Source organism: Chiloscyllium plagiosum, chromosome 19 (genome assembly GCF_004010195.1).
Source record: "Chiloscyllium plagiosum isolate BGI_BamShark_2017 chromosome 19, ASM401019v2, whole genome shotgun sequence".
Classification (NCBI taxonomy): Eukaryota; Metazoa; Chordata; class Chondrichthyes; order Orectolobiformes; family Hemiscylliidae; genus Chiloscyllium; species Chiloscyllium plagiosum.
Genome location: NC_057728.1, coordinates 3,831,594 through 3,854,118, shown reverse-complemented (window position 1 = coordinate 3,854,118; position 22,525 = coordinate 3,831,594). Strand labels below are relative to the sequence as shown.

General features: G+C 44.2%; 1 protein-coding gene across 4 annotated transcripts in view; it reads right to left on the bottom strand.

Annotated features, from left to right (window-relative positions):
• The window catches only part of large1 (LARGE xylosyl- and glucuronyltransferase 1), a 491,278-nt gene that overhangs the window by 467,054 nt on the left and 1,699 nt on the right, over window positions 1-22,525 (bottom strand). Inside the window, exon 1 of one of the 4 annotated variants that reach the window (XM_043708949.1) lies at window positions 12,467-12,569. The exons of 2 other annotated variants lie outside the window; for them this stretch is intronic. The gene's annotated coding sequence lies outside the window, so the exon portion shown is untranslated. Of the gene's footprint in view, window positions 1-10,222; window positions 10,445-12,466; window positions 12,570-22,525 lie in introns of those variants that run through there. One more of the 4 variants, XM_043708947.1, reaches the window with a different exon arrangement.

Sequence of the window (22,525 nt, the reverse complement as noted above, 5' to 3'; positions counted from 1 at the left end):
ACCTTTCAGAGGACAATTCCACCTCCACCCCCCCCCCCCGCCCCCACATTGAAGAGGGATATTACAATTAAGAAATAAAAACTTAATGCGGTGTAGTTTTGTTTTCCTTAATTGCAATGTATTCTGTAATGATGCACCTTTCAGCTGTAAATGAAGACCTGCTTCTCTGAGCATTAAACTGATCATGAAAGCTCGGGGGCAATCATTGCACTTGAGTGACTCGACAATAAAACATGAGTGCGGCTACACTGAGCACCAGACACGATTGTAAAGAATGCATTCAGATTTCAACAGGGTGCCATTAATAATGTTAAACCATAAATGTGATAGCGCATTGATGCGCTTGATGTCAATAAACCAGGTGCAACTTCAGTTTATCCACATTTGTATTTTCTTCTGCAGGTTGTCATTTCGGGGTATTAATGGCTGCTATTGTTGGACCGGAGCATCTTCATGAGGCTAATTACATATTTAAATCAATATTGGTGCACTCTTCAACAGCAGTCAATGGCAGTGTCTGCACAGAAAGACACTTCTAGCAAGCAAGGCTCTGCTCACCGGTTCACATCTAAGAACTAGTAACTAAGTTTTATTGTCACATGTATTCAAGTACAGGAGTACAATGAAAAGTGTACAGTCGCCATTCCCAGCACCATCTTAGGTACAGAGTAGGAAAATAAAGTAATAAGAGTACATTACAGTTCTTCACAGTATAAAGTAGCAAATAAAAAGTAGTAAAGTTCAAAATTACAGTTCTTTCCTTAGTCAGGGACCTGCAGTCACTCCACGCTGGGCTTTCCTCACACGGGCCCCACAGGCCTCACCAGGATACAATCTGCTCCCCATGCTGGAAGATCGCACACAGACCACCATCCGTCAAAGTGCTGGAAATATTCCACCTGACAATCCATGGGGACAGAAGTCACAATTGCCAGTGCTCATTCCAATCAAAAAGAAAACGTTAACCCTTCTCTCTCTCTCACACACACCTGTTGAGTATTCAGACCGGTTTTGAATTCCAGATTTCTATCATCTGCAGTATTGTAGTCCTCTTAGTAATGGCTTTCCCCAACGCTGGTTAATGAGGACCTCGCACAACCAAATTCAAGTTAAGCCAAGGATAGACACTTAAATCAGCAAAACATAAAATTCCATGAGGTATGAACTAAGCGTCTTACTCAGGTGATTCTATTTGCAATAACTTGCTGACAAGGAAACAAAGAGGAAGAGAGTATTTACAAACAGGATGTGTGTGTGTTGTTGAATGTTTTACTCCGTCTCATGTCCCTCCACTTTAGACTCTTTAAAAGAACCCAGCAGGAGAAAACTGATGTATTAGTCTGACTTCAGATATATTTCAAAATGGAGCTCCTAGAGACGCCTGACTGGATTTACAAATAAATCTTTCCCTCTGGGAAGTAGATTGCAGCCACTGGTTTAAAGAAAATCACAGGCTTCAGTCTTGCTGTAGGCCTATGCCCCTGTTTCACATGATAGGCACTCTCCTCTCCCCCTTCTCTTTTCCTGCATTTAATTCATTGGGATGGTTACTCACTCCCAGTGGAGGATCTTTAACCACAGGTGGCGTCATTTGGAGTTAAGGTGTTGGCAGCCATTACCTTCATACTGTTCTCTCCATGAGTGTAGCTCCCAATGTGGATAGTGATACCATGGAATCTGCTCATCTCTTTCCACCCCCCCACCAACTCCGAATCAGTAAACTATATATGGAAAGTACAACGTTCCCATAAAAAGCATCGACTCAAGCAGCATTAGAGTGGTGCCAGTGAAGTAGGAACGCAGAGGACCAAAATAAGCCACTGTAGGCCTGGAGTTTGATCTTAAAGAAATGTCCATGCACGAATCTCTCCTTTATAAATCTCAGCCGCATTCTGTCAATTATCCCTCCCACCCTGTTGTAAACCTTACTGACCCCAGACACCCCTTCCCCCTCCTCCATCTTGGTATACTACCAATTTCACATCCGAACAAAGACAGTTTTTCCAAACATCCGTGTCTAACTAACCTTTATGATCCCTTCCTGGTTTTCACAGCCTCCTCGGTGCTCACATTCCTGACGCACTGTTGACCCGGGTGCCTCTAAATCAACCCCGTCACTGGCCACACGTTAAGGCCAAACAGCTGTTCATCTTTTCAGATCTCCACATCAAAACGGTGAAAATCCACCCAATAAACACAAAAGCCCTCAAAAAAAAAAAAAAGCGTGCTTTAAACACTCAACAACCTGGTGTTCTGGGGCTTTATTGATTTCACTCCTCGCAACAGTAAACCCACAGCTGGGAAAAAAAAAAATCACTGAACCAGACACTGGGTGTCAACTACAAATCAGTGGCAGTGGCATTCTCACGTCCAACTCAGACTGCTGTTGGTTCGAGACCACTCAGGCCTAAGGATTCCTGGACAGTGCTGCACTTTTGACTTGCCAATTGGAAAGCTGGCTTCCCTTTCTGGTCGCTGTCAAAGGCAGGAGGCAAGAAGCCACACCCCAGTACCCCCAGCACTACTATCCCTCAACCAGGTGGAGCAGATTATCTTGGAAACAAACAAACAAACAAATCAAGGCAGCAGAAGGGGCTAAGTGAATGCAAATCCTTTTTTCCTGCCAATAGTTTATAAAAATGCTAAATTCAAATGTCATGCCTCCAAGTGTGCACGGACTGTGCTCAATGTTATGGATTTTAACCTAACAGCATCCACACTGGGGCAGGAGGAGATAAGGAGAGGCAAGGCCCTGGGAGGGATTTGCAAATGAGGATCCCAGTAGGCTGTAAGATCAGTGAGCGGTGGAGGGGGGGTAATGCATACATGGCACAGCGAACTGCATTCTGAATGGCTCAAAAAGGGGAGACTTGCCAGCAAGGTCTTAGAATGAATTGAGGCAGAAACAAGGGTTTTGGCAGCCATGGGGCAGTGTAATGGAGAAAGTGAGGACTGCAGATGCGGGAGATCAGAGCTGAAAAATGTGTTGCTGGAAAAAGCGCAGCAGGTCAGGCAGCATCCAAGGAGCAGGAGAATCGACGTTTCGGGCATAAGCCCTTCTTCAGGAATGAGGAAGGGCTTATGCCCGAAATGGCGATTCTCCTGCTCCTTGGAAGCTGCCTGACCTGCTGCGCTTTTTCCAGCAACACATTTTTCAGCAGTGTAATGGAGGTTGAGGTGTACAGTTGGTGCAATGGCATTGCTGCGCATTTGGAAAATCACCTCAGAGTCCAGTGTGACACCAAAGTTGGATCCGGTCTGACTGGAGTTACCAGAGAAAGGCAAGGAGCTCATAGCCAAGAAACCTCTTGTTGCAGAGTCTGAAGACTATCTACAAACGTCCCAAAAATATTTATTTGGAGATATTGTTATCCACCCAGTATCCTTTTAGATTAGATTAGATTTCCTGCAGTATGGAAACAGGCCCTTCAGCCCAACATGTCCATACCAACCCTCCAAAGAGTAGCCCACCCATACCTATTCCCCTACCCTATATTTACCCTGACTAATGCACCCAGCACAGTGAGCAATTTAGCATGGCCAATTCACCTGACCTGCACAGCTTTGGATTGTAGGAGGAAACCTGAGCACCCAGAGGAAATCCACACAGACACAGGGAGAATCGAACCCGGATCTCTGGCACTGTCAGGCAGCAGTGCTAACCACTGAGCCACCGTGTCAAAGTGTCTGATAATTTCTCAACTCGGTTGAATGGAGTGACGTTAGCATAAAAGCTAACAGGATGCTTCTAGATGGTATCACCAAGGGGCAGTTTCTTGATGAGAAGCAGGATGCTCAAGTGTTGACCGTCAGGAGCTAGCAGAGGGAAATAGCTGCAGAAACCATCATAAGCAACTGTCTGGGAGTGGCTACAACAGGAACCAAAATGACAATAGTTTTACTCTGGTGAACAACATGAAGATGTGTTGGTGGAAGATGGAGTGGTCAACTGTGCCAAAGGTAGCAAGCAACCAGGAAAGGATGAGCTTACCGCTGTCACAGTTGTGTAGGGTCAGTGTATTCAAACACAATGTTTCGGGCCAAATCTGAATGGGTTTGGAAAGTGACAACTAATTCAGGAACCTTAAAGAAAGAAAATAAGGTAATTAGTGAGCATCTTGCGAGGAAGTGGACATTTTTTTGAGGAGCTGGTTTATGATAAGCAACACAAAGGGGAGGGAGACTATACAGGAAGAGTGAATCATGCCTTCCCACTGAAATGCTGTGAAATTCCCTGAGCAGACAGATCATTGCAAAAATAATTGGAAAAGCAATTTTATTTTTGCTCAGATTTCAATCATTTTGAATAAACAAAATTAATTTTGCCTTAACCCAACAGAAACTATTAGCAGACATCAGGGAACTGTTCAGATGTAGTCATTACCCTGTTACATTCAGTTAGAATAATGGGAGCACACTAACAGAGGGCCACGAGCAAATATCTTGTGTACATTTGAGAAGTTTTAATGCCTTATTGATCTGTATCTCCAAGCACTTTAAATTGAATCTTTATTAATCTCGATTAGTGAATAACGACAAGGCACAATTTACTCCATTTATTTAATTAGCGCAACATTTTGCATCTTCATTATCGACTACCTTTTTTGACACTGTTCCGGCTGGGGAGGAAGAAATACAAAATGTGTGTTGACTTCAAAAGTGTATCTATCAGCAAGAGCGAAGTACTTCCAGGTTACAAATGTCAACCCTAACTACAGACTATTTGCTTGCTTATCGTCCACATCCCTCCATATCTACCCCATCTGTTGAACTATTTCTTAAATGATGAAATTGTACTCACCTCCACTACCATCACCAACAGTCCATTCCAGACACTCACCACCCTCTTGTATCTCTCCCCTCTTACCTTAAACTGATGAGCTGTAGTCTTAGACTCCCCTACCATGGGGAAAAGTTGTTGGCTCTCTATCTTATCTATGCTTCTCATGATTTTATCAACTTTTATAGAGGTCACCCCTCAGTCCCCTGCAGTCCCAGCTTATCCAACCTCCCCTTAAAAATCAAATCTTCCAGTCAAGGTAGCATTGTTTAATCAAACTTTTTTCTGCACTCTTTCTGATTTAGTAATATCCTTTCTATAGTAGGGCAACCAGAACTGCACATAGTACTCCAAATGTGGTCTCACCAACATAGTGTACATCAAGAGCATTTCCGAACTGACAGCCAGACTACTGCGACCACTAGGACTCATAACAGCACACAAACCAACAGCCACACTCAGACAACAACTCACCAGAGACTGGGACAATACTACTATTATAGGACAAGCCAAACAGAGAACAGCCAGGGTATTCCTAGAGGCATGGCACTCATCCTCAGATTCAATCAATAAGCACATCGACCTGGACCCAATATACCGGCCACTGCAGCGGACAGCTGGAACTGACAACCGGAAACGCAGATTCAAACCACTACAAATGCCGGAGGAAACATCACAAAAGCACTTCACAGGAGGCTCCCAAGCACTGAGGATGTCACCTAGACAGGGGACGAAACATCTGCAACACAAATTCCCAGCTCGGTGAACAGAATCACAGCAACGAGCACCCGAGCTACAAATCTTCTCACAAACTTTGAACATAGTGTACAGCTGCAACAAGATGTCCCAACTCCTAGGTAGAGGCTATCCTCCTAACTGCCAAATACTTCAGCACGTACTTCGGATTTTGAAGAAGAGAGTCAATATTCTCCCCTACTCTGCTCCAAACACTTGATCTGATGACAGTCACTGGCAGTATTTCAGTTTGCCCCAAACTGCAGTTTATCCTGTGGAAAAGCATCAAATCTCAGATCATCCAAAACAAACAAGTCCCCTTCAACATGGACCATGTCTCACTTCTACCCCTTCACCTGTATGTGCTGAGTGGCGCTGCAAATCCCTCTTCCCTCCCCATCTCCTCTGACCCCACCACTCTCCAATTGCTATACCCTCCATTTGTGGCTGCTGATGTTCACATGCTCTTAAGTTTCCCCAACAACGTGTTCACTTTAGTGCGAGTGCTTTCTGATGTAAGGGCTTGGAATTTATTCCCACCTCCAGATTCGTTGAGGCAAAAGGTGCAGCACATATTGTAGAGATGGGTATGCAGTGATGGTGGGGAGGTGCTGGCAATAACAGCCTTTACCAATCAGAAATGCATCTTTCATTTTTAAAATTCATTCACAGGATGTGGGTATCTCTGGCTAGGCCAGCATTTATTGCCCATCACTAATTGCCCAGAGGGCAGTTAAGAATCAACCCCATTGCTGCAGGTCTGGAGTCACATGTAGGCCAGACCAGGTAAGGAAGGCAGTTTCCTTCCCTAAAAGGCTTTGGGTGGGTTTTTCCAACAATTAACAATGGATTCAAGAAACTCAAATTCCAGAGTTTTCTTTTTAATTGAATTCACATTCATGCCATTGCAGAATTGAAACCAGAGTCCCCAGAACATTACTTGGGTCACTGGGTGAACAGTCGATCACCAATACCATACGGCCCCCCCAAACATGATGATCTTCATTGAGCAAGATTAAGTTTGGACAAATACAGGGGAGGACAGTGGGAGCAATCCGAATGATCAGCCGCATTGATAAAACACTCCTTTTAACATAACCACTCGACAGTCACTTCTGAGAAAACAGTATCAAAAACTCTTGTGTCTCCATGGAGACCATTCAGAATAGTCCCTTCTCCCGACTGCCCATTATATGCATGATTGATAAAATGACAGTGCTCACTAAGCACAGTGAAGTGAACTGAAGCGGGCCTCAGTTTCCAAATAACAACACGCAAAGCAGGAGAATTTTTGAAAGTCAACTTTTAGCACATTGGCAAGGCAAAGGCTTACAGCGCAACGAGGGGCCACAGTAACTGGGAGAAGGAAGTTGCTCAAAGTTGTGGACTGATTATGTGACTGAATTCTCATCTGCCCCAGATGCACCCAATGTTAATGATAAGAGACGAGGAGCGGAGGAGGAGTGAAGTGACTTAGTTATCCCTGTGTATAAATGACTAAAAGCCAGTAGGTGGATGTTGGGAGGTCTTGCGATGTGGTGAGTGGGAACCCTGCCTCAGGGCCAGGAGCACTGGGTTCTAGTCCCATGCCAACTCTTGACTAGCGACAGCGCACTTGTAGATGTAGCCAAACATTTGATCATCAGCTTGCAAGTCCTTTCACTGTTGCCTGGTGGCAGCACGGTGGCTCAGTGGTTAGCACTGCTGCCTGACAGCACCAGAGAACCAGATTCCATCCTCAGACTCAACGTCTCTGTGCGGAATTTACACACGTCCACCCAGTGTCTGCGTGGGTTTCTTCCAGGTGCTCTGGTTTCATCCCACAGTTCAAAGCTGTGCAGGTTAGGGTGGATTGGCTGGGGGAAATTGCCCATCATGTCCAGAGATGTGCAGAGGTTGGTGGGTGGGTTGATCTTGGTAAGTGTAGGTTTACAGGGATGGGGTGGAATGCTGTTCAGAGGGTCGGAGCAAACTCGATGGGCTGAAAAGCGTCTCTCAGCACCGTGGAGATTCTACAAGAACGGGAGAATCTCCTGGTCAACCACTTGGCAAAAAGCAAATGACAATATTTTTTCACACAAATACATACCCATCCAATCGAATCCCATGGTCCAACCCTTGGAAACAATGACTGGAGAAGTTTTGTTTTGGACCAATATAGTTACTTTAAACAACTAGTCCAGAGATGTTATGGCATACCCAGGGGGCAGGTGGGACTCGAACCTGGTCCCTTCAGCCTAGGGGTAAGAGCCTTCAACCTACCTCCTGGCTGATGGATTGCTTGCCTTTTAGCTCAAGGGGAAACAGAAACAAAGTAGAAACTGAAAAGGTAAATGATACTTGTTGCCGTGTGGATTCTTGGTCAGATCCTGTCGGGACTACTGCATCGCTTCTGAGTATTGTACCTCGGCGACAGTTTCCAATGGTTGAGGTGCAAACTCAGCAAAACCAGCAGGGCTGACAGCAGTAACATGACAAGGCGGGGGGGGGGGGGAAGAAGAAAAAAAAAAGAGAAAAAAAAAATATCGCTAATAGCAGTGCTCAAAACAAATCAGCTTCTGCCCCATTCCATCCCCAAATCCCTTAATCCCTGTGCTCTTTTAAATTTACATCTCTATCGAAGATTCAGATCATCTAACCTAATTTGTTCTTGAAGAGATGGTGTAGCGGCAATGTCACCCAATGGTAGTCCAGGGGCCTAGGCTAATGTCTACAGTTAGGGGTTCAAATCCGATCTCAGGAGCTGTGGGTCTAAGCAGGTTGATTGAAAAGATCTTTAAAAACAAATCTGAGCATCTTGTGGCACAGCAGTAATGTCCCCAGCTCTGAGCCAAGAGGCCCAGGTTCAAGACACAGCTGCCCTAAAGGTGTGTAAAAATATTTCAGAGCAAGTTGATTAGAAAAACATCTATAAAGCTAATCTCAGTGTTGGTGACCATAACTGCAAGCAATTTAGGTTTAAAAACCCATCTGGTTCATTCATGTCCTTTAGGGAAGAAACCCTGTCATCTTTACCTGGTCTGGTGTGACTCCAAGAATCACAGCAACATGGCCGACTCTCAACTGCTCTCTGAAATGGCCCTAACAAGTCGCACAGTTCAAAGGCAATTAGGGATAAACGACAAATGCTGGTTTCATCAAGTGTCCACATCTTGGGAAAAAGTGTCTCAGGCCAAGTGTTATTTGATTATTTCCCCTGTGAAAAAAAAAGGGCCTTCCGATGCTTACTTTTGTTCAAGCAAAAAATGTAAGCTGCTTTATTTTACGAATGCTATTTTGAGGTCATATAGTATGGTGGTGAGGCCTCTTCTGGGGTACTGTGTCCAGTTCCGGTCTCCGTGGTATAGGAAGGATATTATTAAACTGGAGAGGGTTCAGAAGGGATTTACCAGGACGTTGCCAGGAATGGAGGGTTTGAGTTATAAGGAGAAGTTGAGACTTTTCTCACTGGAGCTTTGGGGATTGAGGCATGACCTTTTAGAGGTTTATAAGATCACGAGGGGTGTAGACAAGGTGAATGGCAGATGTTTTTTCCCCTCGGGTGGTGAATTTCACAACTAGGAGGCATATTTTTTTTTTTAAAAAAGGTGAGAAAAGACAGATTTAAGACAGACGAGAGGCAGTTTTTTTTTTTTAAAATCATCATCATGTGTGGCATGAACTTCTACAGGAACTGGTAGATGCAGGTACAGTTACAACGTTTAAAAGACATTCAGATAAGTACGTAAATAAGAAATATTTGGAAGGATATGGGCCAAGCGCAGGCAACATGATCGGACCAGTCCATGCCAACCGAAGGGTATGTTCCTATACTGTATGACTCCATGACTCTATAACTGGTTCATTTGTCTCGATGCATTTGGAGTACATACTCAAAGTGTACAGATCCTGTTTGAGTTGCTGTATCAATCCATTAAGTAATTTAGACTGTACAGCCGAGGAGGAGACAGAGCAATGGGGGCATTTAGAAATGTTGTTGCAGTTGAATTTGGGAAACAAAGGAATCAGAAGCCAAGGTAAGTCAGCGAGAACGAGGCTTCTGGGTGTTTGAATTGTACAGGCGTCGGTATTAAACCTGCAGCAACGTACTGCAAAGACCCATCGCACTCATTTGCACAAGATAGTCCAGGGACTTGGGGGAAAGAAAAACCTGACTATTGAGTGTCTCCCTGCCATCCAGAGGGAACACAAGAGGTCTTGGAGTTAGAGGCAGCTGCACTGCAAGTCATCTGCTGAGTGCAGGTCAGTATTGGTGCCATTTGCCATGAAGGCTACAGGGCACAGTATGCAAATCTCATTCCCCCCCCCCCCAGTGGAATTTCAAAGACCTTTCAGTCAAGATTAGACTAGTCAGATGACACACGCTTAGAGAACACAAAGCAAGGAGGGATCCCGGAAGTCCATATCCCAACTACCATTATCAATACCAGATCTGAACGCCTGAGAACTCCTCAACTCAACGTGCTTCAAAACTAGGAGAATATCTGTCAGTTATTCTTTCATCATAGCCCAGGGGAAGCTTTCCCCTGAGTGTTTCTAGATCCTGCTTTCAAGAGAAGCAGGAATCGCCGCAGTTTGAGCAATTGATCTATTTTTGTTCATCTCTTCACTCTTTACACACCCGTCTACTTGCGCATTCAGCTTCACAGACTCTGTATTGCCTGGATTAAATAGTTAGGGAAAATGCATTTATTAAAATCCACCTACTTTCTCAAAGTGCTGCTCCGCCAAGTGATTCATAACGTGCTGCGTTCAAATTTAAATTCATCTTCCAGTACAAAACCTACTGTGTTTCACCTTAAGGATTCCATATGCTGTGCCTTCAATGCGTCAGCAAGTTTCATTTAGCAAAGCAAATGGAAATTAGGTCAAAATCCAAACAAGCCCACCAGGAGCTGAAGTTGCGTGCGTGCTATTATTAATTTGTACATAGCGTGCTTTCCTCTTGCTGTTAACTGTCTGACACATTTAAAAAGACACACACATGACTGCCCTAGTGAGGTTAAAGTTCCCAGGACTAATCGCCACCCCCAATGCCTTGACCTTTGTGCCAGTTCTAGTTGGACGTATTCCCAAAAGATTGTCACATGACCTGTCACCATGCACACCAGCTTGACCATCGGTTCATTATCGCCACGCACCATTGGAAAACACACTAAGACAGTTCGAAGAATTTGGACTGTGAAACAACCTTTTTCTAAAAAAAATATGTATAAATCCAGAAATGCTTTGTGGCTGAGCACGACAGAGCGACATCTGCTGGATGCTGTGTGCATTGAGAACACAAACACATGCACCTCTGGCTTTCTATTGATGAGCAGTTTATTGAGAACACAAACACATGCACCTCTGGCTTTCTATTGATGAGCAGTTTATAGAATCCAGACAGTGCGGAAATAGGCCATTCGGCCGTCTGAGTCCACACCGACCCTCCGAACAGCTTCCCACTCAGACCCAACCCTCTACCTTTTCGCTGTAACCCTGCATTTCCCGTGGCTAATGCACCTCCTTGTCAAAAGGTGGTTTGCAGCAGAATTATTCAGCACAGCCAAACCTCAGTCCCCTTTCATTCTGTTATTCTGAGGAAAGAGAATTCCTCCAATTCAGTAATGCCTCTGTGTTAATGTTCCTAGGTAAGATACCAAAAGCAGCAAATTACATTAATCACTGTTAGCCACGCAGGAATGTGCCGTAAATGTGCTAACAGGGAGGTAGAGAGTGAGGATTTTCAGATTTTGCTTTAATCTTTCCTTCTGGAATTTCAACAATTCATTGCCTCTTTGCTGCGTGCTGCCCTTTTAACCTCAAAACTCGCAACCTTTTAAGTAGGAACTGCAGAGCAGAGACAAAGGTTTGGGTGAACTGATCTGTGAGAGCTTCGTACAACCCGAAGGGGCCCAGCTTGAGCCAAGGTGGAAGTCAGCAGCAAAGCAGCTGGGGAGGCCTAGGTAGGATTTGGTCCAGCACAGGGGGTGGGGGGGAAAATGATGGCAAGAGATTGAGCCCTCACAGGGAAAGCGACTGCAGGCCCATGGCTTAAGAAAGGACATAATGTTTAACTTCTAACTTCATTTCTTCACTTTGCTACTTTGTACTTAAAAAGAACTGTCACGATGAACTTTTCAAAAACTTATTTCTTTATTTTCATACCTAGGTGCCTTTGTATGGTGCCAGGAATGACGGCATTGCCACGTGTACTGGAGTACAGTGAAAAGTGTATAATAAATCCTAAATCTACATCTTAAACTACAGAGGTCTTTCTTCAGCATGTCAGTGCCTCAGGCTTGCCATACTCCAGTTGAAGTAACAGTATGGAAAGCCAGCAACAAGTGCAGATAGATCTCAAGGGAGCACCATGAGAAATAATAAACAAACAACTTTGGCTAAACAACTCTGGCTTAGTGGTTAGCGCTGTTGCCGCACAGTGCCAGGAATCCAGGTTAGATTCCAGCCTCAGGCAACTGTCTGCGTGGAGTTGGCACATTCTCCCCATGTCTGCATGGATTTGCTTTGGGTGCTCCAGTTTCCTCCCACAATCCAAAGATGCGTAGGTTAGGGTGGATTGACCATGCCAAACTGCCCATAGTGTTCAGGGATGTGTAGGTTAGGTCAGGGGTAAATGTAGAATAATGGGATAGGGTAATGGATCTGGGTGGGTTACTCTTCGGAGGGTCAGTTTGGACTTATTGGGCTGAAGGGCCTGTTTCCACACACTATCAGTGAGTGCTGTCGAGGTGGGAATTCTGAGTACATTCAAGGCTGAGCCAGACAGAGTTTCGTTTATATCAGAAAAAGGGAAACCAAGGATCATGGGGGAGAAAGACAGGAAAGTGGAGCTGAAGGTTATCAGATAATCTCCCTGAACAGCAGAGCAGATTTAATGGGCTGAACGGCCTACTTACAGAGGGTACCCAATAATTCAACTTTAAGAGGAAATAAAAGTTGACTCACTTCTCGGAAGCTGAAAAATCGGTGGCACGGTTTCAGCAGGAATTATAAAGGCCACCTAAACTATGGAGAAATATTGTTCACATGAACAAAAATTGCTGAGAGCAACTCAGCAGATCTGGCAGCATCTGTGGAGAGAGAAAGCAGGGTTAACGTTTCCAGTCCAGTGACACCGGTTCAGAATTCCAGTTCTGAATTTGTTTTTTTCTCCCCCCTCAAGAATTACCCATCTCTCTCTCTCTCCTCTTTCCCTCCCCCCCTTAATAAAATGAACTCATCCAACTCCTGCTCACACCTTTTGTATTTTATCTAGCACTCGCTGCTCATGCCTGACCTCAAATGAAGTTAGACACCCACCAGAATATCAAATAATGGAGTCCTCCTAGCCTTTTCTGTTCCAGTTTAACAGTGCCTTCAATAGGATAGGGAGGCACTGCACTGGGTAGGGTGTCATTGTGAGGCATGCATCATGATGATGGGAAGTTAGGGTCTCTACTCTGGTCCCAATTGTTGGCACAACAGATCTGGAGGGCACAGACGTTGTGGGAGAGACTAGAAAAACAGGGCATTATTTCATAGTAAGGAGACACCCATTTAAGACAGAGATGGAGGAGGTGTCCTCTGAGGGGCAGCATTCTTTACTTAATGAGGGGGTCATTAAGGCTGGAGCATTAACAATATTCAAGATTGAGACAGACTGTTTTTTAATGTCTAATCAGGAGTTATGTGGGGAAAGAAGGAGCAGGGAAAGTGCAGCTGAGAATCAGACCAACAGTGAACTCCTCGACGAGCAGGGCACTCGATGGGCTGAATGGCTTACTTCTGCTCCTGTGTTATGATCTTAGTGCCAGCTCTCCTAACCATCCACAGTTCTTCCATCAATAAAATACTGTAAAAGGTCAGAAGTAGTGGTGTTCGTTGATGATTGCATAACGTGCCACACGTTCGAGAGTTCTCAGATACTGAAGCAATCATAAGACCAGAGAAGAAGAAATTGGGCTATTTGGCCCATCAAGTCTGCTCCACCATTTGATCATGGCTGATAAATTTCTCAACCCCATTTTCCACTTTCTCTCTGTAACCCTTGATCCTCTTGACAATCAAGACCCTATCTCAGTCTTAAACATACTCAATGACCAAGCCTCCACAGCCTTCTAGGAAATGAATTGCACAGATTCACCACTCTCAGGCTAAAGAAGTTGCTCCTTATCTCCCTTCTAAAAAAAAAAGGTCTTCCTCTACTCTAAGGTGGTGCCCTCAAGTCCTTGTTTCTCCCGCCAATGGAAACATCTTCCCAACATCCGCTCTGTCCGGGCCATTCAACATTCTGAAAGTTTCAATCAGATCCCCCCCCCCCTCATCCTTTTAAACTTCATCGAGTATAAACCCAGAGTCCTCAAACATTCCTCACTCCACTCCACAGCCCAATACACCCTTCCTGAGATATGGAGCCCAAAATGGTTCACAATACTCTAAATGTGACCTGACCAGAAAATTATAAAGGTTTAGAAGTACATCCCTGCGTTTATATTCTAGTCCTCTAGAAATGAATGACAACATATTTGCCTTCCTAGTTACCGACTCAACCTGCAAATTTACCTTAAGAAAATCCTGGGCTAAGACTTCCAAGTCTCTTTGGACTTTAGACTTCTGAATTTTCTCCCCATTTAGAAGACAGCCCATGCCTCTATCCTTCCTACCAAAGTGCATGACCTCACACTTCCCCACATTGTATTTCATCTGCCACTTCTTTGCCTGGTCTCCTAACCTGTCTAAATCTTTCTGCACAGAAAATGTATTGCTGGAAAAGCGCAGCAGGTCAGGCAGCATCCAAGGAGCAGGAGAATCGACATTTTGGGCATGAGCCCTTCTTCAGGAATCAAGGATCTGATCTCCAGCATCTGCAGTCCTCACTTTCTCCTAAATCTTTCTGCAGCCTCCCTACCTATTCATTCAATATTACCTACCTCTCCACCTATTTTTGTTATCATCTGCAAACTTAGCCAGAATGCCCTCAGTTCCTTCATCCAGATCATTAATGTATAAAAGTGAAAAGTTGTGGTCCCAATACTGACCCTTGTGGAATACCATGAGCCACTGGCTTCCATCATGAGAAGGACCCTTTTATCCCCACTCTCTGCTTTCTGCCAGACACCTTGCCTCCAACACCACAGGCCCTTATCTTACCTAGCAGCCTCCTGTGTGGCACCTTGTCAAAGGCCTTCTGCAAATCCAGATAAATGACATCCACTGGTTCTCCTTGATCTGACCTGCTTATTACAAATCAACATCCACATGCAGCAAGACCATCAGTATACAAGTGCAACATTCACACCAGTGCTAAGTCTGGCTGATAAGACCCTAACACCTATTCTGACACTCAATGGTACTCCCATTCCTGAAACTCTCACTATCAACATTGAGGATACAATTGGCGTGGACTTGCCATATACAAACTGTGGCTAAAGACCAGATCAGAGACTAATTTTGCAGTGAGTAACTCATCTCCTGACTCTCCAAAGTCTGCCCACAAGGCACAAGTCAGGAGTGTGATGGAATACTCCCCACTTGCCTGGATGGGTGCAGCTCCAACAAAACTCAAGAAACTTGACAATCCAGGACTAAACAATTGGGCTAACTTCATTTGTGAATTAAGGTACCAAGTATAGGGGAATGGAGGGCTCGAGTTATATAAAAAAAAGCTGCGTCTTTTTCCACTGGAGCTTAGGTGGTTGAGGGCAACCTAATAGAGGTTTATAAAATCATGAGGGGCATGAGGTAAACAGCAAAGATGCCTTCCCTAGGATGGGGAGAGTTCTAAACTAGGAGGCATATTTTTGAGGTGAGAGGAGAAAGATTTAAAAAGGACATGAGAGGCAACTTTTTTGAAAAACAGAATGGTTTGTATGTGGAAGTGGTGGATGCAAGTAGAGTTACAACATTCAGAAGAAGTTTATGAATAGGAAAGACTGGGAGGGATATGGGCCAAGCGCAGGCAAGTGGGACTACTTCAGTTTGGGATTATGGTCGGTGTGAACTAGCTGGACCAAAAAGGTCTGGTTCCATGCTGTACAACTCTACACGTGAGCTATTTGATTGCAGGGCATCACAACTGAGGCAGGTCTTTGGAACAAGAGTAGGTCATTACATGCCTCAACATTCAATTAAGTATAGCCAACGTGCAGCTCAAGTCCCCATCTCCAGCTACCTTTTATAAACATCTTACTGGCCTGCATCACAGGCTCTTAAACAACTAGCTGCATAGAGATTGGATCCAATAATTGTAATCTGCTAAACATTCTGAACAAGTCCTGGTGGATTGAAGGGAGACTGAACACAGGAAATGTAGGCCAGTTAACTGAACATCCATCACTGGGAAAATGCAGAAATCCATTAAGAAACAGCAGATGAGATTCACAATATAATAAACAGCTGACTGGACATTGCCAATAATCTGTGTGGGGAGATAAGACAAGGAAGAGATGGAGATTAAATTCAGACTTGTCCTAACTTTATCTAACAGCCAGCCACATCTAGGGTGGGCTATTATGAGACAGAACTCCTCCAGAATCTTAAGCAATTTTAGTCACCATGTTACCATTCCCACAGATTGAAACAGGATCGGCCAATTACTTGAAGGTAGAATGCCAGGTAGACAGGATAGCGAAGGTGGTGTTTGGTATGCTTGCCTTTATTGGTCAATACTTTGAGTATAGCAATTGGGAGGTCATATTGTAGCTGTACAGGACATTGGTGAGGCGACTTTTGGAATACTGTGTTCATTTCTGGTCTCCCTGTTATAGGAGGGATGTTGTGAAACTTGAAAGGGCTCAGAAAAGAGTTACAAGGATGTTACCAGGGTTGGAAGATTTGAGCTACAGGGAGAGGCTGAATAGACTAGGGCTGTTCTCCCTGGAGCATCGGAGGCTGAGGGGGTGACCTTATAGAAGTTTATAAAATCTGAAGGGCATGGATATGAATAATAGCTAAGGTTTATCCTCTCTCTCTCTTCCCCCACCCCCCAAAACTAGAGGACATAGGTTTAAGGCAAGAGGGGAAAAGATTTAAAAAGAGACCTAAGTGGAATTTTTTTCCCCACACAAAGGCTGGTTTGTGTACGGAATGAGCTGCCAGGGGGAGTGGTGGAGGCCGGTACAATTACAACATTTAAGAGGCACCTGGATGGGCATATGAATAGGAAGGGTTTAGAGGGATATGGGGCAAATGGGGCAAGATACCTGGTCGTCATGGTAAAGCTGGACTGAAGGGTCTGTTTTCATGCTGTACATCTGTATGACTGTGAAACTGAGTAACACAGTGCCTCAAGGAATGGGCAACAAGGAGACCCAGAAAATCACAACATTGGCTGTGTACATGGGAGGCCATTCTGCTTGTGTCCATACCAGCCCCTTTCAAAGAGCTATCCATTTATCCCAGTCCCAGAACCGCTGTCCTTCAAGCATCCATTCAATTCCCTTTTGGAGAAAATAACATGAATTTTGCTGTTACCTCCTGATCTGACAGTGCGTTCAAAATCCAAACTACTCTCTTGACACTACCAGTGCCCTCTGCATATTGGCTATTCAGCCATTGGAGAGAGACTCTCTCCAGTCGTTCTAAAATGTCTAAACAATTTTAAGGATTTCTGAAACTCCTCTTGGCATTGTACGCTGTAAAGAAGAATAAACACCAGCAGAGTGGGAATTATAGAGCTTACAGCACATTACACTGACCACGTACTGAAACAGGAGATGGCCTGTCAAATCATTCACCAGGCGAAGCAGCATGTCTTATCTACTCGTCGGAGAAACAATATAAAACTGATAGGGACTGGGAAGACAAACGGCAAATATATTACAGCGCTAGCAAGGGTAGGGAGCTGTTATAGGCCTCTTCACTACATCAAGAACTGTCACCTTTTGAAGAATGGCAACTTTCCTCATCAAGTTAAACGAACCTAGATGCCTGTTTTATCAAAAAGAAGTCTGAGCAAGAGAAGAGCGAGCACTGAAAATAATCGCCTTGCCTCAGTGTTTCATGACCTTGTTATTGAACAAAAAAAAAAAGAAATCTTTTTTCCTTCCTCCCCTGCCAGTGACATCGGCATGCTGGAGCAGGCTTTCCACTTGAACCAGGTCACTCTACAGTACATCAACCAAGGCTCCACACACAAGCCCTAACAATGAGCGATGGCAGGGCCATTATAGCAGCTACACCCAATCCAAAGTCCATCTCTGCAGCATGGTAGGTGACCAGATCTGGGATGAAACCATAGCTGATTAGTCCTCATTAGCACCAGACCCAGCCAAGCCAATTGTAAAGCAGTGTGTGCCTGTATTTTTTTTTTAAAAAAGGGGGGGGGGGTAGCAAAGGAGAAACGTTGGCTAACTCAGGCCTGACAGGAGATCGGAAGGAGCCCCCTTTCCAAATCAGACTCTCTCACCCATTCAAGTCACAAAGGGAGCCCTCGACATACTGCTAAAAATAGAACAAAACAAAAGAAAATCGAACGAGCGACATAAAGATCAAATGTAGCTATTGCAATTATAAACCACATCAATGCTCCCTCTAGACTGTGCAGCCACCTAGAGGGTCCGCACTCGCTGATACGCATGTAAACACACACTGACTTTCAATTCCACACATCAGGACCTCAGGGGTCTGGGATGCAGCAGGAAAGGTAAGGGAACATACAGCCTCAGTACTTTCTGCTCATACTGTTCAATTTCACAACAATCCCATGGACCAAGCCTCTCCATTCTTGATAGCAGAATATTTTTATTCAAGTCCAACTACACATCTGGTCACAAGGCAAGTAATAAGAGCAGAAGTAGACCATTCAGCCCCTTTGACCTGCTCTCCTGTTCACTGCTGTGTTATGACCTTTGGTGTGACATCCCTTTTAAGGTTCCATGTGCAAACAGACCAAGTACCCAGATGTTATCACGTGACAACATGCACTGTAGCACTCGAGGCATAGGTTATATCTCAGGATTACTTTGTATTGCAGCTCAGCTATACATAACCAAACCCTCCCCCACCCCACAGACCATCGTCTGGACTGACTCTCTCACCTGTCACAGAATACCGGGATCTGAGAAAAAAAATATTAATCTCAGCCTTAAATATCGTCAACAATAGAGGACCCAGAAACCCACGCCCAACAGAAATTCAAACCCACTGTGCAAAGAAGTTTATCCTCAGGAGATTTCTGCTTTCAAACGCAAAAGCAGTCAGCCAAACACAGCTCCTTACTCCCGCTCTCACTCTAAATGTCGATTCTGTGAGAAATATTCTTCCACATCAAGGTGGATTATGTGGAAGATTGGAGGCTAATTGAGTATTGTGCTCTGCCAAATCAGGTTGCAACATGGGTTACAGTTCTAATTCAACATTTAAGAACCAGCAATTTGCAAAAAAGCAGCCAGTTACAGGTAAAACCTACACCAACTGAGGTAGAAGACACAAAAGTGCCATGTTATATGCCCTAATCACAAGAAGGCAGCTTCAAGAGAGAGTGTGCAGACATTGTTGCCAATGGTAAATGTTCCTCTTGCTTTCCCTTAGGAAAGAAGGATTTGGCTTTCTGTTGCATGGCAATCTGCACACAAGAACCTACAGATGGCAATTCACTAGCGATCAGATAACTTGCTTTAGTCATGTGGTTGGGGGCAGAAATATTGACCAATGAAACAAGGATGACACCATTGCTCTTTTGGCATTCTGCTGTGCAGACTCTTGCAGCCACCCAACAGGTCAGTCAAAGTGTCGGATTAACGTTGGAGCCGAGAGTGTGCGTGGGTTTTTGTGGTGGGAACAGCAGGATTCACTGAGCACTATAAAGCAAAGTCCATTGGAAATGTGACAGGCACAGACAGAATAAATCAAACCAGATGAAAATATAAACAAGAAAATGAATAGGAAATAGAAAGAATTATATATGAAGAACATTTATTGTCCCTCGTCGCCCACGAGAGATGCAAAATGACCATTTTACGTCTTTGCGTAACTTGTGGCTAAAAATGTCATGAATGTAAAAAAGGTGGATCAATCTTCAATTATAAACAATACCAATCCTCCACAAAACTCCCTTTCCGAGTCTTAGCCATGGCTTAAAACAGCTCAAGTGATCACTTGTCTAGTTTAGAACAACGATAGTCTGCAGTACAAATCAGAAAAGAATGCAAGTTTTTTTTTGAAACTGTTCGTATCACGTATCAACTACGTGAGTGTGACATTAACTTGTGTAGAGAAATAAACGTCTCAGAGCTCACCCAACTCCCCAGACATTAAGTCTCACTCGCCTCTGAATTACAATGGTTAGCGTTAGGGTTAGTCCTACGTCAGCACTTGAACTGAAAGTAAAAAAAAAATCAACTGACCACTTGAGTGCACTACTAACATAGTGCTGCACTCTATCAAAGGTGCTTGATTTCAAAAGAGAAGCTGAAACCAACTGTAGTCAGGTGGATATAAAAAAGGTGCTGTGGAATTAGTTCAAAGACAACCAGAGAAGTTGACCCTGACCAATAATGGTCACTCACCAAACACTAGAGAGAGAGAGGAAACAAACACAGTGATCACATTGCAACGTGGAGTTTTGCCAAGTTTCCTGGTTGCTACATTCCCAAACTTAGAGTACTTTCCTGGCTGTGAATCGCTTCTAGACATTCAGTTCTCCCGAAAAACTGCTTCATCTTGCAAACTGCTGACATTCTGAAGGGCATCAGGACAGGCAGGCATGGGTCTGATGCATGGCCTGTACAAAGGGGAGGCTAATACCAGACAAATATCAGGTGCTATAACTAACCACAGCGTCCTGCATTAGGGTGCTGTGAGCTCAGCTACCATCATCATTCCGGGCTGAAAATACATTTGCACTGAAGTGGGACAAGGCTCAGATTATAATGATACCCACGTTTGAACGGTCAGGCAGTGGGCAGAATTAAGAATGGTTACTGGAGGATCATCTTACGTGTAAACCAACCGACAGGCTCCGTCGACTTCATCAGAACCAGAAGTTGGGCAAGTCAATCAACTAAATATTGTCTATTTTACCTCCCCCGCTCCAAGGTCAAGTGAAATGTCTGCTAACAGAACCTTTACCTAGATCTTTACTGATACTAATTATGTCAGACCTACCGACCAATGAGCCCTCACAGTTGACATCACAATCTTGTTAGCATAAATATGCATCCTTAAAGAAATAAAATGATTCTGAATGATAACCCAAAACCATAAACATCCCAGATTTACAAAGGTCTTGCGATGCAGTGGTACCTCTATCAATCCCACCTGTCGTCATGTTATGTAACCTCCTAGGTACGTTACAAAATGTGTGAATAGGTTCATTAACAAATAATGATTTCAATCCTACCAAACCCACTCCTCTTGATTCCACCCACCTCTAGGTGTATTTGCCCAAGTTGTTAGCGGATCCACACATTGGACAACACTTGGTGATGGTTGACGATGTAAAAAGCTAAAAGCCTGACAAAAAGAACTTGCTACCACTGAAGAAGTTGCCCTATAAACATCTCGCAACCCAGTGATACCCAACCACAACAGCTATAGCCGAAAGATTAGCCTGTATCTTTTCTCGGCTTTCCTTCAAGAAGCCAGTTGTCATTCCTTATACAAGCAGATCTCTAATTGCTACAAGGTTCAAAGACAATCATACTTATGATGCGAATTGTTAGGAATACTTATGTTTTGGGCATTCCATTTTGTATATACTAGGCTCCTGATTTGCCAGCAGTGCTTTGATACAAAGGGAACTCGCTGGAACTTAAAAATACCAGCTCTCCACATTATTTGTGTGTCAAAGCTAAAATATGATAAATCTGGCAGAAAAGTACCTCTATTTTTAGTAGACCGTGGATAAAACACTTATCCACAACAATGTAGGTAAAGCTAGCATGCTTAAAGCAAGTTTTCCTTCAGTGTTGAGGATTTAAAGTACTTAGAAGTTTAAGCTATTATTTATTTTGACTGCAGGAACCAGTGGCTTTAGTGCAGGAAATAGTGACAAGCACCTAATTAAAAAAAAACAAAGCAAAAGCAAGACAGGTCCCAAATCAGATGGGATTCCCAGATCCCAAATAGAATTCTCAGTCTGTGCCCTGAACACTGGCAACACGGATGTTGTGGAGCAGGTCACTGAACTGCAGTGTTTCTGGTCAGGTAGGTCAATCAGGTCTGGCCATTTTCACAAAACAACAAGCACATGGTCGTATGTTTCTGTTACAAAACATAAAAGTCACTTTTTGCACCATCAGATCCACTAAGACAGCAATTCATGTCAGGCCATGCCAGTATAGTTCCCCAATGACCCTGGCACAGATTACCCACCCCAACATAGAGAGGCGGAGAAATGCAATTACTAACATATACAGCTGGATAAATGCAATTTCTGACCATGGTGTATCTTCCAGCTAAGAATGAGATCCCGATAACAACTAACGTGGCAAAGTTGAGGTTGTGGAGGTAAGTCGGAGTTGGGGTGTTGATGGAGGAAGGGGTCAGGAACAACAGCTTGATAACTCACTAGCTTTTAGGCCAGTCCAGTTTAGGGAGCCACTCCGACACATGGCATTTAGCAATGTTCCAAGGCTTCCAGCCTTCCTAAAACAGCCTAGCTCTCATAGATCAACATTACCAAAAGTGCTCTTTATAAAGACCTGCTGCTGTACTCTGAGCATCACACACACACACACGCAGAAAGATTCAGCCCAGCTCTCCGGCATTATGGAAGAGTTTAACCCCACTCCTTTCCACCTCAAATCTCTCTCCACCCATACCCCTCAAATGCTCCATTCTCAAGCATGCTCCCATCCCACTCTCAAAAGTTACAACTAAAGCTGTTTCAGGCAATACTCAAGCAGTGTATCCTAAATCAGAACAGTGTTCCAGGAAAATTAAGGGGTGAAAAAATTGCCCCTTACCTCCCCTCTGACTCTTTCCATCAATAACCTTCAATCCCCTGTGCTCCAGTGTTAACTGCACCCCCCCAGCCGCAATGTGATCAACTCCATTCAATCCCCTCCTTTCCTTCCATTCGTT